At 42.1% G+C, this 6,084-nt stretch overlaps 1 pseudogene; it reads left to right on the top strand.

Moving 5' to 3' along the window:
- Positions 1-4,138: 4,138 nt before the first annotated feature.
- On the top strand, positions 4,139-4,681 carry LOC147557449 (secreted RxLR effector protein 161 pseudogene; annotated as a pseudogene).
- The last annotated feature ends 1,403 nt before the right edge of the window (positions 4,682-6,084 follow it).

Genomic DNA, 6,084 nt, shown 5'->3' with positions numbered 1-6,084 from the left:
AAATAGGAGGAGGATGAAGTCTGTCCCGGGCCAGACTGGTCTAGACGCGTCTGGCCAGTCGCGTGCGCCAGGACGCATCCCAATCTGACAAGGACTGGGATATCCGAGTATATCTCGGAAAGGTCGCGTCCTCCAGACGCGACCTGCTATATCTTCGGACGCGTCTCGGATTAGCCCGATACCCGATTTTCTTGGCCAACTCAAAACGCGTCTAGAAGACGCGTCTGGAGCAGACCTAGGCCGTCTCGCAATAGGAGTCCGAGACGACCAGGACGCGTCCGATGCATCCCTAGCATCTCGGATGCGATCCGAGATGCTACAAACTCGGACAGACGCGTCCCCCCGAGGGACACAGCACGGCTTGGGACGTGCCGAGCCGGGTCCGGCCAAGGTCCGGACCTTGACTTTGACCTACCTATGTTCGTCCTTGACTGGTCAAAGGTCCCTTGGCCGATTTTGACCCGGATTTTCAGAGTTTGACTCGGGCACTTTTGGGCCTTGATCCGAGTGGGAGTTTTAGTCTGTTTTTCATCCGACCCCAACCCTAATTTTTCCGAAATTGACCCGGATTATGCGATAATCCAAACAGAGCTTTTCCTTAAAGCAATTTTAGAAATCATTAAGGAAGAAACGTGACATAAATTAAGTCCGAATTTACGAAATTAGACTTAGAATCCATATTAGACATAGGAATGTCACAATTTCGCACAAATAGCTATACGAGACACAGCAAACCTAGAAACGAATCTAGGAGACATACTTTTATATATGATTTTCATATTTATGCATGTATGTGATTGCGTAGAATAATGTACCTTTAGATAGGTAAACGTTTCTTGATTCTAAGCACAAGCATGATGTGCCCGAATAATACTTATAGTATCGGGCGAATCGAATGATGAGATCGGGATTCGAGTGGGAGTACTCAATGGTAGTCCACGAATATGAATCCAAACGAAACCTTAGGCGAACATGAAAGAACATTACGCAAAATAACATAAATCTTTACGTAATAAGTCACAGTTAGTTATGCTAGAGTTCACAGTAACGTAACTTGATAAATTACGTAAAAGTCCCCAAAAAGAAGTTTGAGTAACGCCTACCCAAATTAAGACATCTGTTGTCCCTTGTTCATTGATGGTGGGCCGGCCTTCGCAGAGTGCCATCTTTTACCTCGGGACGATACGAGTAGACCTATAGCAGAGGTCCACATGTCTAAATGGTTATTCTTAACGAGTTAGCAAAAGGGTTTTGGATTTCGAGGCAAAAGGATGAATTTAGCACATAAGTGTTATTCATCAACCAAGAGTCGTAGGAGTATGATCAGCAAAGAGTTTGCTCACCCAGGAGGACAGAGTTAAGGGCAGTGCCCTAGTACGCTTAGCTCTGTAGGAATGGGATCTTGGAATCATATTTTTCAAAGGGGGACGACTTTATTGAAAAATATGGCAAAACAGTTGTTTTTGCACAACAATTGAATGTAGTACTTAGCAAATTTCCTTTTTCTGTCAATGTAGAGTAGAAATAGCACATACGATTAGTTTAGATTTCGATAACTTTCTAATTGGGAGAAGGATCAGAGAAGAGTTCTCGATACTTCGAAGAAAGAAAACGTAATAGAGAAACCAAGAAAAGAAGAGGAAATTAGCGCCTATGTTATAGAGGTTAATTTGGCAGACATGGCTGATTCTCCTACATGGGTAACTGATACCGGATGTGGAGCCCATATAATCTCAGATTTGAATGGGCTAGAAGGAATCAAAAGTCTGACAAAGAGCGAAATGGTTCTACGAGTCGCAAACAAAGCAAGAGTTGCTGCTGCGGCTGTAGGGACCTATAAGCTCAGTCTAGACATTGGATTGATATTAGTGTTACATAATTGCTATTATGTACCTAGTATCTCAAGAAACATTATCTCTGTGTCCGTTCTGGACAAGGAGGGATATCATACTGTTATAAAGAACAGAAGATGTTCTCTAGACATAGATGATGTGTTCTACACCATTGCTAGGCTATGTAATGGTTTTTATGTTTTGAACATGGAAGACGAAATCCTGAACATAGACGCTAAACGGCTTAAAACTCATGATTCAAACCAAAGCTATCTCTGGCATTGTCGTCTAGGCCACATAAACATGAAACGCATGCAAAAGCTTCATACTGATGGACTTCTGGGTTCGTGTGATTTAGAATCATACGATACATGTGAACCATGCTTAGTGGGTAAGATGACACGATCGTCTTTCAAAGGGAAAGGTGATCGAGTAAGTGAACCCTTAGGACTCATACATACAGATGTATGTGGACCTATGAGTACACCTGCAAGAGGTAACTATGGCTACTTCATAACATTCACTGACGAGTTCACAAGATATGATTACATATATATTATGAGGCAGAAGTCGGAATCTTTTGAAATGTTCAAACAGTTTCAGAATGAAGTAAAGAATCAACTTGACAAGAAAATAAAAGCCATTCCATCGGATTGAGGTGGTGAATATTTGAGTCAAGAATTTGAGGATCATCACAGGAGTTGTGGCATCGTGTCACAACTCACTCCACCAGGAACACCGCAGTTGAACGGTGTGTCCGAAAGGAGAAATAGAATCTTAATGGATATGGTTCGATCGATGATGAACTTAGTCGATCTTCTTAACAATTTCTGGGGTTATACTCTTGAAACGGCTGCTTTCACACTTACCCGTGCTCTGTCAAAAGCTGTGGAAAAGACGTCATATGAGTTATGGTTTGGAAAGGTTCCAAAGTTGTCTTTCCAAAAGTCTAGGGTTGCGACGTTTACGTAAAATGTCTACAAGGAGACAAACTAGCACCCAAATCAGACAAATGTTTCTTTGTGGGTTACCCAAAAGAAACAAGGGGTTATCTCTTCTACAACCCATCAGAGAACAAAGTGTTTGTTGCTCGTGATGGTGTCTTCCTTGAAAAGGAGTTCCTTTCCAAGAAGACAAGTGGGAAAAAGTAGAAATCAAAGAAATTCGATCTGAGCAACTAACTGACACCATTGGACCGATGTCACAAATCGTGATTTCTATCTATACTGAGCCGATAGAAGGGAATAGTGAGGAAGAGATAGTAGATCTCGGAGAGCCTCCCGCGCAAAGCGAACCAAAATCGCAAGAGAATCCTCAAGAAGTTAAGAATGTCTCACTTATTGTTCAACCCCGACGTAGGTCAGCAAGGTTAATCGAGTTGTCACAACGGCTGAATTTGTTGTTGGTAGAAGATAACGAACCTAGCACTTACAAAGAAGCTATGACGAGCCCAGACTCCGAAAAATGGCTGGGAGCCATGCAACCCGAAATGGAACCCATGTACAAGAATCAAGTTTGGAACTTGGTACATTTGCCCGAAGGAGTAACACCCATCGGATGCAAATGGGTTTTCAAGATGAAAACCGACATGGATGGAAACGTGAGCGTTTTCAAAGCAAGACTCATGGCAAAAGGTTATCGACAAGTCCATGAGATAGACTATGAAGAAACCTTTTCACCTGTCGCGATGCTTAAATCCATTAGGATTATCCTAGCGATAACCGCTCATTACGATTATGAGATTTGGCAAATGGATATAAAAAACGCCTTCCTGAATGGAAATCTGGAAGAAGATGTGTACATGACACAACCTGAGGGTTTTGTAGACTCCAATAATGCTAGGAAGGTTTGCAAACTTCAAAGGTCCATTTATTGTTTGAAGCAAGCAAGCAGGAGCTCGAATCTTCAGTTCGACGAGAAAATCAAAGAGTTTGGCTTTCTGAAAAACGAAGAGCAATCTTGTGTATACAAGAAGGTTAGTGGGAGCAACCTAGTTTTCTTGGTCTTGTATGTAGATGACATACTGATCATTGGAAACAACATTCCAATGCTTAATTCTATGAAAGAATGGCTTAGGAAATGTTTTTCAATGGAAGACCTTGGAGATGCAGAATACATATTGGGCATCAAGATCTATAGAGATAGATCGAAGAAGATGATTGGACTCAGTCAAGAAACTTATATAGATAAGATTCTTAAGAGATTCAAAATAGAAACCTCTAAGAGAGGATTCATGCCCCATGGCACATGGCACAGTGCTAAGCGAGACCCAAAGTCCTAGTGACCCACGTGATCAGCTAGCAAACATGCAGAAGGTACCCTATGCTTCAGCGATAGGATCCATCATGTATGCCATAACCTGCACTCGCCCAGACGTCTCATATGCTTTATGCATGTGTAGCCTTTACCAATCTAACCCAGGTGAAGATCACTGGGCCGCAGCAAAAAATATCCTGAAGTACTAGAGAAGGACAAAGGATTATTTGTTGGTGTATGGCGGGAAAGAAGAACTAATTGTGGAAGGCTATGTGGACGCGAGCTTCCAAACAGATAGAGATGATTACCGATCACAATAGGGATATGTTTTCTGTCTGAATGGAGGAGCAGTATGTTGGAGAAGCTCAAAACAGACTACTGTAGCGGATTCTACCACAAAAGCAGAATACTTGGCTGCTTCGGAAGCAGCGAAGGAAGGAGTTTGGATGAAGAAGTTTATCTCCGGACTTGGTGTCGTTCCTAGCATCGAGAAGGGAATTACTCTATATTGTGACAACAATGGAGCAATCGCCTAAGCTAAGAACCAAGAGCACACCAGAAATCCAAACATATCCAAAGGAATTACCAGTTGATAAGAGAGATCATTGAGCGGAAGGATGTGGTGATTTACAAAGACCATACGGATGACAATATAGCCGATCCGTTAACTAAACCACTACCCCGACCCAAACATGAGAGTCATACAAAGGGGATGGGGATAAAGCACATCACAGAATGGCTTTAAGTTTGTAATCAAATTAATAAAAGGAGTTTTATGTAATTTGATTAGCTACATTCAATAAAAGAAATAAAACTTAATTATTTCATCATTAAATATTGGTTAAGTATTTAATTGACAGTCCAAAAATAATGAAATATTTACCAAGTAGGTTTATCAGATGCGTGATCTGATAAATGAAACTCTACTAAGTGAACTTGGAAAAGATTCATTATTGAATCTCTAGTCCAGGTCATTGCATGGACAACAATGACTCAAGACGACCAGCATGTGAGATTGACTGATGACGCTGTTTCATGGGCCATGGGAATATAGTATTCAAGTCAATTACATGGGTGTATGATTGGGGAATATACACTGGATTAACCCAAACATGAGAGTTCTTCAAGGAGTTGAAAAACGTCATGAACACTCATAGGCAAGATTGAAGAGATTCCTTAAACATGAGTACTCCACTCATCTTCTATAATGAATGTTGAACTTTGGCACCGTCAAACGCCGCGCCGTAAAAGGAGGTTATAAAGGCGGATTGCTGGGGGAGACAGGATAGATATGAAGTTAAGTGGGAGTACAACAGTGGATTATGTCCTCCTAACTAGGTTAGAAAAAAGTATCTCCGGCCACTTGAGGAGAAGCAACTGAAAATGTATGGCCGTACTCTAATGGATTAAAAGTTAATCATTAGCTTGGCAGTTGTTCTCCAGATCAAGAAAGTCTGAAAAAGGATATGACGTATCAGATGAGATACGAAGTGACATGGGAATCGAGCATTGCACTTGTTCTAAGGACAAGTGGGAGACTGAAGGATATATCCGTTCGGTCTGAAGGAGATGTCCTTCCGAAAGAATGTCCTTCGACCAAGATGACAATGCGATCAATTTGTCAGTTAGGATAAATATGAAGATCATCCAGTCCGGTCCAATTAGGGGTCGTAATGCTTTGCTAGAAGCCAACTACGATAGTCGAATCAATTCGGTGATTCGCGCTAACATAGACCAGATCCTACAACGGGTTACACATAAGAGCAGTAACTTGATCGGAAAGAGTTGACTAGATAAAGAGTGGCATATAAGTTGATTGGATCCATTATTTGAGGCCAAATAGAGTTCGGAGGAGTCCGGACAAGTGTACATAACCCCGGGCTAAAAAGGGAGCCTGGGGTGCCCATAAAGGGGCCGGCCATGTGATGGCTGCCCTTAGGGAGGGGCAGGCCATCACATGGCCGGTTGGAACCCCTAAGTGGGCCGGCCATAAAGC

Source organism: Eschscholzia californica, unplaced genomic scaffold (genome assembly GCF_041429995.1).
Source record: "Eschscholzia californica isolate CP2 unplaced genomic scaffold, dmEscCali1.0.p SCAF_2, whole genome shotgun sequence".
In the NCBI taxonomy this organism is placed as follows: Eukaryota; Viridiplantae; Streptophyta; class Magnoliopsida; order Ranunculales; family Papaveraceae; genus Eschscholzia; species Eschscholzia californica.
The sequence above is the reverse complement of the archived record's forward strand: the minus strand, read 5'-3'. Positions and strand labels throughout refer to the sequence as shown.